Genomic DNA, 19991 nt, shown 5'->3' with positions numbered 1-19991 from the left:
TGCCCCCACCACTCCCTTTGAGAAGGGTGATTAAGGAATGCTGTGGGAGCTGGTTCTCCCAACAATCATTTGAGAAGACTAGACTAGAATAAAGCTGATTATTAATCCCTCCAAAGTTGTCTGCCTGTCTGACCAGATTAAGAGTGAACCTGTTAGAGACCGAAAACTCCCGTGTCTTTCTCTGTATTATCTGTGAAACACCTTGTCTTCCAAAAAATTTGTTACAGGTATCCAACCAACACAACTCATGAAACAAGGGAATTAATACATTCAAGGAAAAATTAATGGAATATTCTGAATGATTATAGAATATGTATTTTTAAAAGTTAGGACAGGAAAACCAAATTTTAATTTTTCTACTTTATAATGAAAATAAATTCCAGTTCCCCAAAGACAAATATTAACTATAAGTTGGGTTACCTTATCCTATATTCCTCTGTTGGAATTATGGACAATCATTCCATAAAACCCAAAATGTAATGTGATGAGAAGATAAAACAAGTACAGATAAAAACCTGGATATGCCATTATATTATCTATGTAAACAGAGATTAGAGCAACCAAAATACTTGGCTTTTGAAAAGCAGTAGACCCTGTGTTTGAAATTTTAGCCAAAGAAATTTTAAAATGTCCCCTATAATATGCAAAACATGTATTTTAATTTAGAAGTAATGATTTATTTTATGACATCTGGGTCAACCTCCATTCACTAAAAGCAACATTTTGTCTTTTTTAAATTTTTATTGATATTTTCTAGTTTTACATAATAGTAGTAACTAATATTGATATAGTACTTAAAGTTTTGCAAAATGCTTGAATCTCACAACAGTCTTTTGAAGTAGCTGCTATCTTCATTTTACAGATGAGGAAACTGAGGCTGAGAGATTAAGTAATTTGCTGAGTTCTATAAGCCCGTTAAGTGACTGAGGCAGAAATAGAACTCTGGTCTACCTGAGTCACACAGGATGAACTTAGAGGAGAGCTAATGGATCAGGGCTGTTGGAGGGGATGACAGAATTTGAGACATGGAAGGAATCTCAACAGCCACCCAGTTCAATCTGGACAAACAAAATCCAGACTGCATCATACCTGACAAATAATGACATCTAGTCTAGTCTCTGCCTGACACTCTCCAAAAAGGGAGGTTGTCAGGCAGCACTTCAAGCAGCCCACTCCACCTGGACATACCTAGTTGTTTGTTTGTCTATTTTCCCCAGAGTCAAGCTTGAATTTGCTTTACCCACTATTCTTTATTTTGCCCTCTGGGGCCTCTTCCTCCACTTGACGGTCCTTTGAGTACTTGAAAACAACTACCATGCTCCTCTGTCTTTCTATTGGTTTCTTCAACTTATTCTCAAATGATTTGGACTCAAAGTCTTTCACAATCCTGATGGCTCTCCTCTGCAGACTCCCTAGATTATCAACATCCTTTTTCAACATTGGTTCACCAAACTGAACACAGATCTTTTCCAGATATGACCTCACCAGGACCATAGCTTCCTCAAAGCCGGGATTCTCTAAGCTACACTCTTTATTCGACTGTCCCATCACCTTCAGCTGATTCACATTGAACTTTCAGCCCATTAACTCCCCAGCAGATCTTCTTCAGACAAACTCCTAAATGTGTATCCCCAATCCTGTACTTGTGAAGTTTTCTTGGAGCTCAAGAGTAAGACTTTTCATTTAACCTTATTGGGGTTCATCTTCTTATTTGCCCCAGTGCCCTAGCCTCTTAAGACTTTGCATGCTAACTCTATTGTCCAATGTCATTTTGTGTCATTTACAAGTTTGATAAGCATTCTATGACTCTAACTGTATCATTGACAAAAAGGCATAGTGCAAGGTTATGAATCCACTGAAATATTTAAGTATATAGAATTTTATGGTCACATGGTGCTTTACATGCATTATCTCATTTAGCTGATATCTATTAATAGAGTTTCAAAATAGTTCAATATGTAGAATTACAAGTACAATTTGTATTTTATAGATGAGAAAATTAAGGATCAGAGTATTATGTTTGTCTAAGTTTATATAACATGTAGGGGAAGCAGGACTCAAGTCCAGGTATTTCAGGAAATATGACAGTGATCATTTTATCATCGTCCAGCTACATGGATAATTTGAAGTTCTCATATAGTCCAAAACAATGTCAGATAAGTTATTGAAAATTGACAAGAACTTCAATGACAGTAATATGGAGATTTTTTCACATAATCAGGAGATTGAAATCTCAACTTTAAATGAATATCATATTCATGGCTAATGACTGTATTTTTGTAATTTGTAAAGACCAGAGTTAATTTTGAATTAATAATGTAGTCATACTAACACTGTGCTATGTTATGAACCTTTTCTGTAATCATTAATATTTGTGTGGCTATTTAGTCTGCTTTTCATGTAATATTCAAGACTGAGCTAAAATTTCATCCTCTGTATGCCCTTCCTGTCTCTCCTCCCACTCACTTCCTTCTAAGATTACCTTTCATTTGTACCATATGAATATATGTATATGCATATTATTTCCTTATCAGAATGTGAGCTCCTTGAGAGCAGGAACTCTCTTTTTGCCCTATTAAGCTCTTTGCTTAATACATTTTTGTTGACTGACTAGTGAGATCCAATGTTGATAAAAATTATGAACAGCCTGACAGTTAAATGATTTTGTGAAGATTTTTTTAAAAATTAAATTAAAAAATATATATAGGAGAGTCTTATAAGGGAAAACAATAATGAATACAGAATCAAAATTTGCTACAAATGGAAATTATTAACTCATCAACTATGTTTAAGGCTTATAATTTATTCCTGAGATTTAATATAAAATGTAATTTTTTAATACTATAGGTGAAAACTGCTATGGATGAGTTTGTGTGTTCATCCCTCCTTGCTGAAGAAGACCATGCCATCAGAGAAATAATGACATGACTTCCACTTGACTTTGTTTTGAGTGAGGGAAGGCTGTGCAGGTCACCAGCCTCACTTCTCCTCCACAGTCATCTGAACCCAGTGACCAGATATTCATCAGGATGACTGGAGATGACCCAGGATGAGGCAGTTGGGGTTAAGTGACTTGTCCAAGGTCACACAGCTAGTGAGTGTCAAGAGTCTGAGGTGAGATTTGAACTCAGGTCCTCCTGACTCCTGCACTGATGCTCTATCCACTGCACCATGGGCGAGTTTATTCATACATTAAAGATAATTGGAGAAAAATGAGATATGGGAAAGTACTTTGAGGTGATTTTTTTAAAGAAAAATATTCAAGCTGTTAAACTTAGAGAAGTAAAAAGTGGAGACATCTTTCATCTTTGGGATTTTCATATCTTCTTATTTGTACTTCTCCATGATATGCATAATATTAACATACGCTAGGTCGCGTATGCCTCCAAAATGGGGATGGCAGGGCTGGTAATTAACGGCACAAAGGAAAATTCTATCCTGGATTCTAGTTCAGCTCAAGGGATCCAGAGCCAGGCTGGTCACATCCAGGGACAAAGGAGGTTACAACACAGCTGTTTTGGGGAGGAAGGAACCTGAGTGGGAAATCTGGGTTAAAGACTGTTCAAGTTGAAAACTCTGGGGCTGTGTAGAGATGAGTTTAAATACGCGTACATATATATATACATGTATATATATATACCGCCTGTCTTTTCCCCAGTCTCCAGTCCGCGGAGCAGCTGGGGGCGCTGGACAGAGCAGGGATCAGACAGGAGCGCTGAATTCCAACGCAGCTCCTGGAGCTTGGCCGAACGACTTCGCTTCTCTCCGCAGGTCTCCCCCCGTGTGACACGGCAGTCACAGTAGCAGCTGTCTCACAGCGTGGCCGCGAGGACCGAGTGACACCGCACGTGGAGGGGCTTGGCAAGCTTAAGAAGCGCTACGTAAATGTTATTACTAATGGTGTACCGACGGGGGACGGTGGGAGCCTCAAAGCCGTGACAGGGGTCACAAGGATCAGATCGGGGCGGATAAAAGATGCGGGGAAACCAAGAGAGGAAATGGGATGAAACGGAAGGTCCCGGAAGAGCGTTCTCTGGTGAACATCTAGGCAGGGGCCCAAGAGCTCCAGGCCGGCCTGGAAACCAGAGCAGCTCCCCAACTCTACCGCCAGGGGACGCTGCCCCTCAGCTGTGGGGCGTCCCGCCTCGCTCCGCCCCTTTGCTTGTACTTCCTTCCCAGATGCTTCCCATTGGGGGCGCTCTCTGGAACTTCCCCACGGTACGCCTGCGCGGAGAGAAGGCTCCGGTTGCCAGGACCCTGGAAGCCGAGGGCGGGGGTGGCGGGGGAGGGGGAGTGTCTAAAGGTCCCGGCCCTGGGAGAAAATCGGCTTGACGCGCGTCCCGCGTGGCGGCCATCTTTAGCCTCTGGTCAAGACAGTCAGCTGAGTAAGGTCTAGGGAGCGAAGACGAGTCGCTGCGCAAGCGCACCCAGGAAACTTGCAGGTAGCTTTCCTTCTGATTAGCCAGCGAGGCGGTGCCCGCGCCGTCGCCGCCGCCGCCGTCGTCGCAGTCGCCGGAAGTTTGGGGTTTCCGCGCCTCGGACGAGCCGAGCCGAAGCCCCAGCAGCCGCCGCCGCCCCCGGGGCTCGCTCGCGGCACCCGGATGTGAGGTGACCCGCCGGCTCCCGTAGGAAGCTCGGCCGAGGATGAAGAAGGTGCGCGTCCTTTCCTCCCGAGCTCCCTCCCCCGGGCCCCGCGCGAGCGCCCGGCGCTGCTCCTCCGCCGCGTTCCCGCCGGCGCCGGCTCCTCGCGCCTGCCTCCGGAGGTGGTGGTTGAGCGGGGCCGCCGCTGCCGCCGAGGCAGGCAGCCTCCCGCCTGCCGGCGCGCCGCCCTGGCCGCTTCACCTGCCGCTGCCGCCGTGGGCAGGAGGGGGCCGGCACCGGGGCTGCCCCGCGGGCCGGACGCCCAAGGACCGACGCTGACTCGTCCCCCGGCGCGCTCTCCTGCTCCGTTCCTCCCCGCCGTGTGGGACCTAGCCCAGCCCAGCGGCCGAGGAGTCGGGGCCTTTGCTCCTCCGCGGGTCAGGATGCTTCCCGGCTTAGCTGGGCTGGGGGCGGGGGGACTAAGGAGCCCAAGGTCACGGGGCTGCCCGGGAGGGAGGCGGGGGGGTGGGGGACCGGGGCTGCCGAGCTCCTCACCCCGGCCCTGCTCCCTGGGAGTGCGGGCTAACCCCGATGAACGGACCACTCCCCCCAGTAGTCCTGAGGAATGGCAACTTGGAGGAGCACGCGGCTGACCGAGGCGTGCAGATTGGCCTCTGGACCTTAAAGTTAGAAAGCTTGGATGGGCGCTCTGACTAGGTTATTTGGGGGCTGAATTGGGTATGTTGAGTGACCTCTTTCAGCAGTATTTGATGGCAGCACTTGGCATCTAGATGGGATTTGTGTGGCTGATTGGCAACACTTTCCTGAATAACTCTGCGAGTCGTGCGGAAGGTATGTAAAGAACATTTTTTTTAGAAGACAAAATAGGCAGGAGGTGTACTTGGCTGGTAGTTGGTGTTACAGGTATTTTTTTTTTTTTGCTCCTGTAATTAAAAGCTGAGGGAGAAGAGAGAAGTTATAATTATAGTTATCTCCCTTCCTTACGTTGGAAAACTCAAACTTTCAATTAACTGTACTTGACTGGGCTTCTACGTAGGTGCTGAACGATTGTCTGTGGCATTGAAATGAGGAGTGGGAATAGAATTGGAAATGTTTCTGAGTGTCAGATTAGGGACTGAAAATTGGGAACTGAACCGTGTTATATTTCTGTAGTACAGAAACAAGGCCATGTTCTCTATTCTAAACAAGCCATGTCTCTTTTTGAGAATTAGAATAAGGAGAATATACTCTTCTACTCCCTCAACAGCCAACGGCTCTTTTTCCCTTCCCCTCTTTGTAACCTTCCCTTTATCATCACTTTCCAGTGTTCCTGAGGTATTTTGGAAGAAGATAATACTGTGCTGGGCAGACCGAATGCATAATGTGAATTCAGTTCCCATCTGCAGTTTGGGGAAAGCCATTCTTTCAGTGGTCAAATATACTTATGAATATACTGATAAACCAGTCATTTAGTCAATCGCTAATGTTTAAGTACCTACTATGTACCAAGCACTTGACTAAATTCTAAAGCTAAATGAATTTAGTTGTAGAGAAATTTGTGTGCAGTTCTGTTTGTTTTAGATTAGATTTGTACGTTAAATAATGTACTGAAAATGAACATGCAAAAACATTTTTATTGAAGTAGTCTAAGTGAACCAGGAATAGATACCATGGCTGTGCCTACTTTGGAGGTTAGGACAACTTCCTAAGCAGAATTATTGTGTTCTTTTGTGGACATATGCAATATATTGAGTACATATCTTGAATGTCTCTTTACTTTTGGAATGGTCCTTAGTAATCAACTAGTCATTTACTCATTTTACAAAGAATAACTGAGACCCAGAGAAGAAATGTTCCTTATTCAAGGTTAGTAACTCCTAAGATTCCAGTGCCCAGGCCTTCTGATTAGCACTGTTAACATCATGCTGGCTCTTAGTTTTCATATTCCAAATAGTCATATTCTTTGTAATGCTCTGAATGACTTTTTGTAGAATATCAAATTCAAATAAGGAGCCAGGCTGCAATCCTCAAGAGTTAAAATTTAAAGAGAAACTTCCAAAATTCATTGAGTGGGTAGCAGTAGGGCCATTGATAAATACTGAGACCATTGTGTTTGGAAATTCTCCATGACATTTTTCAGTAAGTTCTGTGGTCTAGGTTTTCTAGACCTGTTTGTTAGTTCTGGTTTCAATGTAATACTGTGTAGTCTTAAATTGATATCGGTAAGAAAAGAATGAAAATGTCACTGGTTGTAACAACTGTAAAAGGGAAGGATAATTAGCAAATTTATAAATCAAGGTCATAAACATGAGTTAAGACCTTTTCCACAGGAAAGGTTATCATTTGTTTACTTACGTGAGACTTCATTCCTTCTTTTTGTCATTATGTGGAAATATTGAGATTAGGTCCCTTGCAAGAAATTTATACATGTTATAATTCACTAACCAGGCAGTAATGACTAGAGGGTAGACTAGATCAAAGTAACAAATGCTTAGAGTTATCAAGATGTTAATCTGTCTTCCTTTTCTTATCCTACCAGTGACATTGGTTCTAGACCTTGAAATGTATACCTACTCCATACATATGACTGTCTCATTAATATCTGGATGCTGGAAACAGCAAACATTATTTGTGTCCCTTTTATGTTCTGTACTTATCACTGACTTGTTTGATCTAAAGTCTGATGACTTTATTAGAGTTAGAAATGGAAGACTAGGTTGGGAGATCCAGTTATGTTGCTTTTCTGAGTCTAGTTTTATTTCTGTTTTCTGTAAAATGGCAGTATGGAGCTGAACTGTTAGTATGTTTGTCTTGGATGGATAACTACAAATAGACAGTGACCTGGCCCAGAATAGAGTGGAAGAATTTACTTGATTGCCTTTGGGAAATTATAGTCCTTTTAATAACCACAAGCATCTCATTGATATAAATGACTATATTTTAAAGTCTGTTTTTTTCCATTTCGTTGTGAGAAAGGGAATGCCATAGTCCCTGAAAAGTTAATGTTGTAGGTCACCCGAAGGGCACTGGAGAGGTACATGGTGGGAATGAGGAGGCTTCAACATACTACCAGTGAAGGCAGTGTACTGATGTATGAAGAATTGAGTGCTTGTTCTCTATTAGTAGCCAGGAAAAGTAGAGTGATCTAGAGGACCCTCAAGCTCTCCCTTTCCTTCCCTCCCATCCCTTGTCAGTTGATACCACCACCCCTTCCCCCTAAGTGGGAGATTTATTAAGGGACATAGAAGTAACATAAAAGATGATTGGATATGTTATGAGCTGAATCATTGGAAACCACCAAATGAAATCACATCAAAGGGTGATGTATAATGGTGATAACTTGCAGTATATACCTCACAAGGTTGTTGTGAGTAACAGATCAGTTCAATCTAATCAGCTCAAGTAAAATACTGTATAATGTTACCTTTTCTTACCATCAGTGTAGTGTGCTTGAATTCCACAAGTACGTGTAATATATTGAAGTGTGAATTTCTAGAAGTCTTAGTTATAAATGCATTTATTTGATTGATTTATTGCTTGTTGACTGACTGAGGGCTTGCCTGTATAAAAGGCCTTACTAAGGGGTAGTGAGGTCAAGATGTAATGAGTGTTAGTTAAGCTGACATGGTGAACCTTTGCCTTAGAACCCTGTTCAGTGAATATGCTCTTGTTCTCTATTGATTTTAATCTTTTCATATAAACACATTCTCCACTACAGTCTTTCTCAGGGTGGTGGAGGAGTTACTAGGTAACCTAATTTGCTGTTTCCTTACATTTTGAAATTTAGTGATATAACTCATATTTCTATAACGTGTGGCTTTACAAAGAATTTGCCTGACAACTCTGAGGTAGCTGAGTAAGTAGTAATAATATCTGCCTTACTCTTTCTTTCTGAGGGGGAAAAATTCTCACAGAGGTCAGGCGATTTCCTTGTGATCATAAATGATAATAAATATTTATTTTTAATGAAGCATCTGAATTTTGAGCTTTTTAGTTGTACATATAAAATGTGAGGGTGAGGTCTTTAAACAAAAATTACATTATTTGAGCCAGAGTGAGAAACTTAAAATATTTTTATGCAGGTAATTAATTCAGTCTTAAATTTCCTGTTGGTTGGAACTGAAAAAAAATAGACAAGATTCCTGCTGTTTCCATTTTCAAATGATTTCCCAATTTTAAATGACTTTATTCATGTACCAACAGCTTATTTATTCACCATTCAGTCAAGTGGAGACTTGGTGTAACTGTTTAAGATTTTATGAGCAAATGTTCTTTGTCTGCCTACAGGCTGCACTTTTTTCTCCAAATCTGTCTTGGATGCACTCAGATTTCATGCTAAAGAATTAGTGTTATTTTTCAAGCTTATACCTACTAAGTGAAGAAAAGTAATTTCAAAGTTATGTAGAGCAATTTCAAGACAGTGAGAGCACTGATGGCTGGGGTGATCAGGAAAGGCCTCATGTAAGAGATAGCTCTTGAGCGTTGATAAGCAGATGAGAACTGTCAAGCTACTTTGAGAGGAGACTATTTCATTTAACTCACTTCCCTTTGTGTCCTCAGAATCTGATTTTGTGTGCTTTTCAATATCTTGTGCTGACTTCCCTTATAGAATTTTAGGCCATGAGATCTTAATTATCCTTTTTCTGAACACTTTGAAATCTGCATTACCAAAGATTGTACTTGACTTTCTTATTATCCCCTTTTACAAACTCTAAGATAGAATGGTCACTTTCCCCCACAGATTTCCACTTGGAAAAAAGTGGCACAGGGAAAAGCCAGAGTCCTGTGAATTCAAGTAGGGAATGTGTGGTGTGTGTGTGTGTGTGCGTGTGCATGTGTGTGCGCACGTGTGTGTGCATGCGTGTGCATGTGCGCATGCGCACATACTCTGATAGTGCCACATGTGGTGTGTGGCTACTGAAATTATCAGTGTTATTTTGGTGTTTAGAACAAGGGAAACAGCAGTATTATTCTGATCCTCTGCATGAATGTTCTATATGTTTTTGTTCACACTGTGTGATTCTGACAGTGAGAGCCTTTGCAGACAATTGGAACACACCTAGAAATGGTAATATGAAAATTCTAGAAATCATATCAATTAAGGAGTGTTTTGAAAGAAGTGGTGTTTGGCTCAAAGAAAAGGTCTGAGGGCTCAATAGACATCTTTTACAAATGTGGAAGAGTGTTCTCCATCTACTAAATAACTGTGACCTACTCCACTCCAGATCAGCTTCATACTGAGGAGGTCATACCCTTAATCTTGTTATCACCCACCAGTGTTCCACTTCTGTATTTATGCGCTCTATATTTCCTTTATCTAATAGTAATATCTTATTGTTCCATATTTTCCCAGGCCTTAACTTAATTCTATTCTTACCTCTGTTAACTCAACTTAACTCTGTTGTCTTCACTGTTGACAGCCAATCCTTCCACTTTTCAGTTTCCTTTTCAGAAATTTTGATTTAATTAAAAAAGTTAGCAGAAATTCATTTTTCTCTGTCTTCATTCCATTGGGGAAGAAAGAAAAGCAAAATCCTCTAAAAATTTTGAATTGTCGAACAGAATAAATTCCTTCTTTGGCCATGACCAAAAAATATGTGTCCCATTCTGCACTGAGTCCATTCATCCTCTGTCTCAGGAGTTAAGTAACATGCTTCGTCATTGGACCTCATTAAGTTCATCATAGTTCTTTAAACCTTTCATAGTATTTTTTTTTTAGGATTATTATTGTATGAATTGTGCTTTTGGTTCTGTTCACTTCACTCTGCCTTAGTTCATATAAGTCTTCCCAGGTTATAATCCCTTACATAATTTCTTTTGGCACCATATCTGTTTTGTTGTGGTATACCATCATACCATATTTGTTTTGCTCTCCCCCTCTTGATGGGTATGCTTGAATTGTCGTTTCTTTGCTTCTACAAAAAGAGGTGGTATAAATATTTTTGTACATCTGTCCATCCCTTAGTCCTTGTCCATGCCATCACCTTGCACTGATGACACTCTCTTCTTTTCCCTATCTCAGTTCCTTGGTGAAACAGTTCAACTGCAGTGTGTCCTTTACACTTGAATCCTTTGCCTCCTTGTTCTGTGGTCAGTCATACCTTTCTAAACCCCAGCCTTGAACTACTACTATCTGACTCATGTTGCTACATGGAGCTGGAGAATATCACAGAACTATACAAATTTATGTTACGTAATCTCATCTGAGCCTTTCACATTCTGTAAATGATTCAATATCCTTATCACCACAATGGTAATTCCAGAACTTTTCATTTTTCCTCAAGTCTATCATAGCACCCATCTCAGCAGAGGACTTCACTTCAAAAAACTGAGGGTATTTGCCAACGACTCTCTTCTCCTGTCTTCTTTTCTCATAACGCTCAGATATTCCTTCACTATCTTTTTCTTTACCCCTACTTGTATGAAAAAGTGGTGTTCTCCCTGCCAAGGCAAGCAAGCCCCTTTGCTTGTACTCTTGCTCTTTTATCAGTTTGCCCTCACTACCATCCATACTCTGAAATTTTCTTTCTCTACTTGTATGCTGATTCCTTTTATTCCTATAAACATGATCATATTTACCTCATTAAAAAAACCTTCATTTGATCAAGTCATCTCTGTTATCATCTTTTATTTTCTCTTTCCTTTCCTGGCTGAATTGTTTGAGAAAGCTATTTTATCTGGAGAGCTTCCACTTCTTACCTTCTCAATGGATTCTAGACCCTCTGCAATCTGGTTTTGGGTGTCATTGTTTCAACTGAAGCTACTCTCCAAAGTTATCAATCTACTGGCATTTTTCTTAATCCTCATCTTTCTTGACTTCTCTGTAGCTTTTGACACTATCAATCATCTTTTCCTCATGGATACTGTCATTTTTAGTTTTTTTGTAGCATTGTTCTCTCCTGGTTCTCCTACTTATCTCAATATTTATTCCTAGTCTCCTTTGCTATATCTTCAACCAGGTCATATCTTCTATAGCTCTTATCTTGGACCCTGTTCTCTTTTCTTTCTATACCAAAGCTTCTTAACCTGGGGTTTGTGACCTTTTTTAAAAAAATCTATTTTGATAGCTATATTTTAAAATTAATTTCTTTTGTAATCCTTCGTATTTTATCTTATATTTTTTGTATTATTTTTAACAGGGGACAACTTGCTTTATTACACACAGTCAATGAATAATGAGGCAATATACCTCTTTAGAGGAGTCTCACACAATTGCTCCTGAGGTACTTTGTCCACTGTCCTTCCTCAAATTTACCGCCCCCCTAAAAAAAAAGCAAAACCACCTCATCATCCTTACTTCCCCATTACTTAAAAAAAACCAATACATTTGAATTCAAAGTTATTTGCCTCCCTCCCAACCCTGCACTAGGAAAGGCCAACATTTCACACGTACACACATTCACACACACAGATGTATGTGAAACTATACAATATATACTTCCATATATTGGTTCTTTCTGTGGAAGTAAATAGCATCTTCCTTCATAGGTCCTTTGTAGTTGACTTGAATGTTCACATAATTCACAATAGCTAAGTCATTCACATTAGCTCTTGGAACAATATTGCTGTTCATTTTCTTTGTTCTACTCATTTTACTCTTTATTATTTCATGCAAGTTTTTCCATGTTTTTCTAAAATCAACATGTTCTTTGGTTGTTCAGCCATTCCCCAATTGATGCTCATCCCCTCATTTTTCATATAGCAGCAAAGAGAGCTGCTATAAATGTTTTAGAACATAGATGTTCTTTTCCTTTTTTTCCATTATCACCTTGGGAAACAGACTTAATAGTAATATTGCAGGGTTAAAGGATATGTACAGTTTTATAACTCTTTGGACATGATTCCAGATTGCTTTCCAGAATAGTTGGATTGGTTCACAGTTCCACTAATACTGTGTTAGTGTCCCAGTTTTTTTATATCCCCTCCAGCATTTGTCATTTTCCCCTTCTATCACTGTAGCCAATCTGATAGGTATGAGATGATGTCTCAAAGTTGTTTTTATTTGCATTTCTCTTATCAGTAGTGATTCAGAGCATTTTTTTATATGACTATATATAGAGCTTTGATTTTTTTCCTCCAAAAATTGCCTTTTTATATCCCTTGACCATTTATCATCAAGTGGGGAATAACCCCTAGTTTTTTTGAAATATATATATATATAAAAACAATTATATATATATAAATATATGTATAAAATTATATATATAAATAATTATATATAAAAACAATTTTTAACATTTAAAAAAATTTTAATGCCAAATTCTCTCACTCCATTCCCTCCACCTTCTCTGAAATGGCAGCCAATTTGATATAGATTATATATATGCAGTCATGCAAAACATATTCTCATGTTAGTCATGTTCAGAAAGAAAAACACAGACCAAAAGACCCAACAATACACATACAAATAAAGTGAAAAATGATATGCTTCAATGTGCATTCAGGTTCCGTCAGTTCTTTCTCTGGAGGAGTATAGCACTTTTCATCATGAATCCTTTGGAATTCGGATCATTGTTTTGCTGAGAATAGCTAATTCATTCATAGTTAATCATCGTACAATATTACTGTTATTGTGTGCAGCATTATGGTTCTAATCACTTGGCATCAGTTCATATGATTATCTTTCCAGCTTTTTCCAAAGACTTGGTTTCTTCTAGCGTAGTAGTACTATTATAGACCACAACTTGTTCCACCATTCTGCACTTGGTGGGCATTCCATCAATTTCCAAGTCTTTGCCACTACAAAAAGAGGAGTTATAGCTATCTTTGTACAAATAGGTACTTTTCCTTTTCTTTTCTCTTTCCTTTTTTTTTTTTGGATATTGGTGGGGTGTCTTTGTGATATGGATTTAGTAATGGTTTTGTTGGGTCAAGGGGTATGCACAAATTTATAGCTCTTTAGGCATAGTGCCAAATTGATCTCCAAAATGACTGGATCAGTTCACAACTCCCCCAACAGTGGAATGACTCATATTCTTATAAATTTGACAGAGTTCTCTATATATTTGAGATATGAGACTTTTATCCAAGAAACTGTCTATAATTTTTTCACCCAATTTTTTTGCTTTCCTTCTAATCTTGGCTACATTGGTTTTATTTGTAAATTTCATGTAATCAGAATTATCCATTTTACATCTCACAATGCTTATTTTATACCATTTAAAACATTATTCTTTGAAAGGAGTACATAGTTTTCAACAGATTACCATTGGGGTTTGTAACACAAAAACAGGTAAAGAATTCCTACCCTGTACCATCTTGTTTAGTGATCTCCTCAGTTCCCATGGGTGTAACTCTCATCTCTAAGAAGATGATTCCCATAGGAATTTATAAGCTGTCCTAACTTCACATTGTGTATCATCAACTATCTTTTGACCGTCTTAAATTTGATGTTACATAGGCATCTCAAACTCAGCGTGGCCAAGTGACTCATTATCTTTCCCCCAAACCATGCTTTTTCCATCTTTTCTCTTATTATCTAGCTTACAACATCCTCCCAGTCACCCAGCCTCCCAATCTTAGTGTCAGCCTTTACTTTTCATTATCATTCCACATATCCCATCTGTTGTCATGTCTTGTCATTACTGCCTTCACAGCATCTCTTCTATTTTTCTCCTTTCCATTCACAAAGCCACCTCAGCATCTCATGCCTGTATCTTATGTATTAGCTTTTTAATTGTTGTATCTCCAATCTTTCCTCAGTTGTCCTGCCAAAGTGATTTTACTGAACTCTAGTGGCTCCCCAGTAACTTTCAGAATAAAATATAAAGTCCTGTGTGTTTGGCATTTAAAGCCCTTCTCAGATCTAGGCCCTTTCCAGGTCTGTTAAACTTGAAATCCCTCCACATGCTCTACAATTCAGCTATACTATCTTACTATGCCCCCTCCCCCTAATTGATCTGTAAACATTTCAGTAAGTGCCCACTGTGTGCCAGGGACTGCTAAGTGCTTGGGATAGGGAAAGAGGCAAAAGACAGTCCTTGCTGTCAGGGAGCTTACAGTCTAGTGGGAGAGACAGTGAGCAAACAAGTATATACAAAACAAATCACATACACGATAAATAGGAAATCGCAGGGAGTGGGATTTTTGTTTGGACTTTAAAGGATGCCAGGGAGATCAGTAGTCAGAGAGAGGGGGACAGCCAGAGGCTTGGATTGGCTTCTTCCTTGTCACCTTCAGAATTTAGCTTTCTTGTCTTCCTTCTGACCATTGGGAATTTTTTTTTAAGTCCTTGCATTGCAATGAAGTGTTCCAAGTCTACCAGAAAAAACTCTTGCACACTGTGATCGTTGCTGTGCACAGAGTTCTCCTGGTTCTGCTCCTTTCACTCAGCATTAGATCACATAAGTCTTTCCAGGCCTCTCTGAAGTCTTCCTGTTCATTATTTCTTATAGCACAATAGTATTCCATCAAATTATTTTTTGACCTGTTTCAGGAGTTTGGTTAGCCTTTTCTTTGTCATCCAATCCAGGTTATAGAATTAGATCTAACAGCTATGATTGTCTGTGGAATCATCTTAGCATACTGGGGTTCTTGGGGGAGGGGGATGGGAGGGTAGGATTTAAGATATTTTTGTCTGAACAGTACTTTCTGTGGATGTTTGTAGTTGAAGTGTCATTTTCTTGGTGAGTTTTTCCATGCTAAAAACCTTTGTTTAGCAATTGCTTCTATTTTCAATTTTCTTTCGTTAACTTGGAGCCACATAGTAGTTGTTGAAAGATTAATCAAAAATTTCATACTTTTTTCTAAGGCTCAAAATATAAATAAATGTTTGCAAAAGTTTAAAATGTGAACTGTTTTTTAACAATTTCGCTAACTTCTTTGCCTATGAAAAGCTGCAAAGTAAAAAAATAATGTATTCATGCTGAATGCAGACTGTAAAATAGAATGTAGTTTGTGCATTTTAGACTAGGTCTGAATATTTTTGACATTTTTTTTATGCTTTTAAACTAGATACTTCATATTTTCCTGGGCTTTCTTCGTGGAGCTTCTTTTCAGATGTGAGTATTATATGTAAATGTTTATAAATTTTAGGCAACTTATTGGCAATTGTGTAGCCATACCAAGTCAGTGTTGATAAAGTAGAGAATGTTATGCAACTGATAAACTAAAAGATTTAATTATGGTACTTCTCATTAGCTTTATATTTTGTTATTTCCTTTCTAGGGTAAGTCATCATTTAGCTGTGCATTTAGATGTTGGGTACAGTCAACCTGTAGCTTAATTTAAAAAAAAATATTGTACACAATTCTCATTATTTTGCTTTTGTGTCCCAGTAAGTCAATTTAAGGTTTAGTATTAGCACTTATTACCAATCAGAAGCTTGACTAGAAATGTAGTTTTATAAGTTGACAGTTTTGAGGCTGGTCTGCAATGCAGCTGCTGTTAACTTCAGTGTATGTATAAGTGAACTGAAAGGTGATCATTTAGGAAGTTAATTTAAATAGTTATATAATAGTATTGGATCCAAACAATAGAATAGATTTGGAGTCCTCAAATTAAATGAAAAATCCAAGTCCCTAGGCATTTATCAGCTCCCATCTTAATAATTTTTAGAGGAAGGTAGAAAAATAGAAAAGTAAGCTCTTCTCTTCTCTATGGGTAGAGAGTTCATTAGGGAAAATGAAAGAAGGAGTTGTGTCATTTATGAGCATACTAACATCAATACAAAAGCTACCCTGTAGAAAAGAGAGATTTATGGAGAATCTGTTACTCAGGCAATGAGAGGTAAGCACAGGAAGCATAAAAGCATCTGGTTCCAGAGAAGTGCTGTCATTACAGAATTTAGGGCAATACCAGAACTTTGCAGCAAGACATTTTAAAAATCTTTGGTAAACAATTGACCCTCGAGGTGGGTAGTTGCTGTCCTTTTAAGTAATTGCTATAATAATTATAATTTACAATCAGTTTTGGCACTGTTTATTATAAAACCTAATGTTCACAGAGTATCAAATTAACAAGTATAGAATTTTAGAGACAGCACTGCTCAGCACCACTTCCTGAACTGTTTGTTACCCTTGGAAAAAACTTTCCTTTCTGCTTTTTAAAATGACTCTATAGTATCGTGACTTTCCTGTAGTATTCTCTTTTTGTGTAATTTTTTGATTGGGGGAATGGTCATGGATGAGTTTTAGCAGGTCTGAATCGTTATATAAGGATTCATAGTCTAGTTACCAAACAGGTTGACTTCCTTGAATGTAACATACTATATAGAAGAAATGAATACTCTTAAATATTAAACAAATTAGAGAAGATAGCGTAATAAAAGGCAGGCTGAAATTTATGTAACTAACAAGTTTGATGGATAATTAGGGAATTATCAGTTTTTTTGTTTAGAAATATTAGAATTTCTAAGCTATTAGATGAGTTAATTCAACTAGAAATATTGAATATAGAATAATGTGCAAGTTAATGCATCTTTATTAAATTTTTATTGGCAATGTAATTATTGAAAAAAATTTTAAATGAACTTTTTCTACATTTCTCAAAGTTATTCTACCCTTGAAGTCTAGTCTTTGCTAAGTTGGGAATCCTCGAGGGGAAAAAATGTAATGCTGTGGAAAAGTGGGACATTGGGTCTGATTTAAATGTGCTTGTATTTTCTGAGCACAATTATAGTAGACAATGTCAAGTAAATGGGCAATTCAGCCTTTGTTTTTAAGATGGCTTAGTGAATTAATTAAATGAAAATTATTATAAAATATTTTTATGATGGCTTTCTTTTACAGAGTTCATTGATGTACATTAATAACGGACCCTCTCTTCTGTTTTTTTTTTTTATAGAATTGTTAAAAAAAAATTGACTATCCAATTTTTAAAAAGTTATCTCAAGCCTTTTTTGTGAGGTAAGTAAATAATAATTGTCTTTTCCAGGATGAATTATTTGGTGCTTTGGGTGTCATGTATTATTTATACTATTTTATTGAGATTTTCAAAGAAGAAAAATTCACTTCTTCACCAACTCACCACTGAAATAGCATAAACTGTTAACATAGTTGTGTTAATCTTATTAAATAATTTTATAATTGTACTTCTGTAGATAGTATATAATTTAGAACTACTAAAACTAATGTGAAAAGTAATATTAAGTGTAAGGTACTAATTGTGTGGAATTGTAATCTTAACTACTTCAGCTGTTAAAATACTAAAGGCACAAAATACAAAATCTCTGTCATTCTCAGTCTCTGAACATCTTTTAAATAGACACTGAATGACCCTTTATTAGACAGTTGGTTAGACTATTTTTGCTTCAGGGATTAGTTGGATTAAATGACCTTCCCAGTGATGAAATTCTGTGATTCTAGAAAAATGTTGCTGAAAATTTTAGTATAATTAGATGTTAAATGAGGATTTTAGTGCCAGATGGGCATACAAACATATAATTTCTTAAGAGCTTTTAATTCTTGAGAAAGATTTAAAATCACTTAGTATTGCTCTGTAATGAGTTGCTTTGGTTTACATCTTAAAATTAACTTATATTTCTTTATCTTTAATCATTATCATGAAATTTTATGAATATGTTTATTGTATTAACTATATTTGTTTTGGAGGATTTCTTAAGTTGCTAAACCATGGAAGTGATTCCCATATTTATCAGATATCTTGGCATTTTTTCACTACCATCCTTGCTGGTCACAAGGAAAAATCATGTCAGATTGTTGCTTTTGAGAGGAGACCAGGAGATGTTAATGTAACTACTTAATATTTGTAGGTCTTACATCCACTTCCTGATCCTTTTTTAGAGGGTTATTGGGTAAATATGTTTGTTATTCTTGTACCCGACCAGATCCTGTCAACAGGACTTCTCATTTCTCTGAACTTGATCTGAACATTTGACTGATAGTGAATAAATAGGATGTACTTAGCATGGCATAAGCACAGAACAAAATTTGTTGATATATCATTGCATTATATCCTGCCAAACAGGATTTTTTATTTGATCCTGAAGATATTAGGGAGACATTGGAGCTTATTGAGTAAGAAGTTTATATGATTGTACAGGCAGTTTAGAAAGATCAGGCTGACAGCTGAGTGAAGGGTAAAATGGAATGGAGAAAGATTTGTGTCAGGAAGACCAAGAAGCAAGCTATTGCAGTAATCCAGGTGTGAGAAGATGAGAGCCTGTACCAGGATAGCATTATCAGAAGAGCAAAGAGGACATTTGTAAGAAATAATATAAAGGTAAAATTGACAGGCCTTAACAGCAGATTGGATATGGTAAGTGAGAGAGAACTGGGTCAAGGATAACTAGATTGTTAGTAAGGGGTTCTAGAGAGGATAGTGGTTCCTTTTTAAGAGAGAAGTTTGGAAGGGTTGAGGAAAGAGAACAAGTTCAGTTTTGGATATGTTGAATTTAACATCTCTATGATATATCCAGTTTGAGATACCTAATAGATAATTAGAGATGTGAAACTGGAAGTCAGCAGAGACTGTAATCATTAGCTTACAGTAGATGTTAATTGAATCCATGGGAGCAGATGAGATGACCAAGTGAAATAGTTTTGAGAGAGAGAAGTAGTGATTTCAGGACAGAACCTTGTGTTCTATGTATGCTCATGGTTAGCAGATGTGACTTGGATAACTTATTTGGCAAAGAACACTGAGAAAGAGCAGTTAGATAGTTAGAAAGAAAATCGAGAGAGAGGATAGGGACATTAGAAATCATCTAGTCTAGCCTTATAATTTTAAAGATAAGATTAAGTGACTTGTCCAAGACCACACAGGTAGTAAGTGATAAAGCTAGGATTTGAACCCATTTTTCTCTGATTTTTCAAACTTGGTATTCTTTCCATTTTACCAGACTGCCTCCCAATGACTGAATTTCTGTAACAGAAAAATTATTATCCTAAATGAGAATTTAAAAAATCCAATTCTAATTAGTTATGTAGAAATCAATACCTGTATTTGTGGAACCATGTAGTGCTACTATTAATACTGTGATACAGGTTACAGAGCACACTTTTCATATATTTGATTATTTTTGATTCTCACAATCTGTGAGTTGGATCATGAAGGTATCAGCATCATTTTCTAGATAGTTGGAGCTCAGATAAGTAGAGGATTTGTCCCAAAATCTTACAGCTATGAATTAGCAGACCTGGGCCTAGAAGCCAGGTGGTAATTCATAGACTAGTGCTTTCCCCCAACTCCCTATTATCTTAGGAGAAATATTTCTATTGTCTTCTTTCACTAAATTTAAATGTTTTCATACCTAATCTTCCCTTTAGGTAAAATGTAATGTGTCAAGAGCAAGTTTATAAGGAATGCTTTTGTCATATTTTGAGAAGTTAAGGTGGCTGAAGTTACATCCTTTAGGGAGAAACTGTAAGTAAAACACATTTGAAATATTGAACTTCAACTGAATTGTGTTCAAATAAAGAAAGTTATGGCTTAAATATAAGAGTCATCAG

At 37.9% G+C, this 19991-nt stretch overlaps 1 protein-coding gene across 7 annotated transcripts in view; it reads left to right on the top strand.

Annotated features, from left to right (window-relative positions):
• The first annotated feature begins 4325 nt into the window (after nt 1–4325).
• Nucleotides 4326–19991, top strand: part of ESCO1 (establishment of sister chromatid cohesion N-acetyltransferase 1) — a 56226-nt gene continuing 40560 nt past the window's right edge. For 2 of the 7 annotated variants that reach the window (XR_011966068.1, XM_072604363.1), the window contains exons 1-4: nt 4522–4653; nt 15535–15581; nt 17365–17426; nt 19809–19905. The gene's annotated coding sequence lies outside the window, so the exon portion shown is untranslated. Of the gene's footprint in view, nt 4443–4521; nt 4654–5187; nt 5434–15534; nt 15582–17364; nt 17427–19808; nt 19906–19991 lie in introns of those variants that run through there. The other 5 variants (XM_072604364.1, XM_072604365.1, XM_072604367.1 and 2 more) reach the window with 5 other exon arrangements.

The sequence above is a fragment of the Notamacropus eugenii genome, chromosome 4 (assembly GCF_028372415.1).
Source record: "Notamacropus eugenii isolate mMacEug1 chromosome 4, mMacEug1.pri_v2, whole genome shotgun sequence".
Classification (NCBI taxonomy): domain Eukaryota; kingdom Metazoa; phylum Chordata; class Mammalia; order Diprotodontia; family Macropodidae; genus Notamacropus; species Notamacropus eugenii.
The sequence above is the reverse complement of the archived record's forward strand: the minus strand, read 5'-3'. Positions and strand labels throughout refer to the sequence as shown.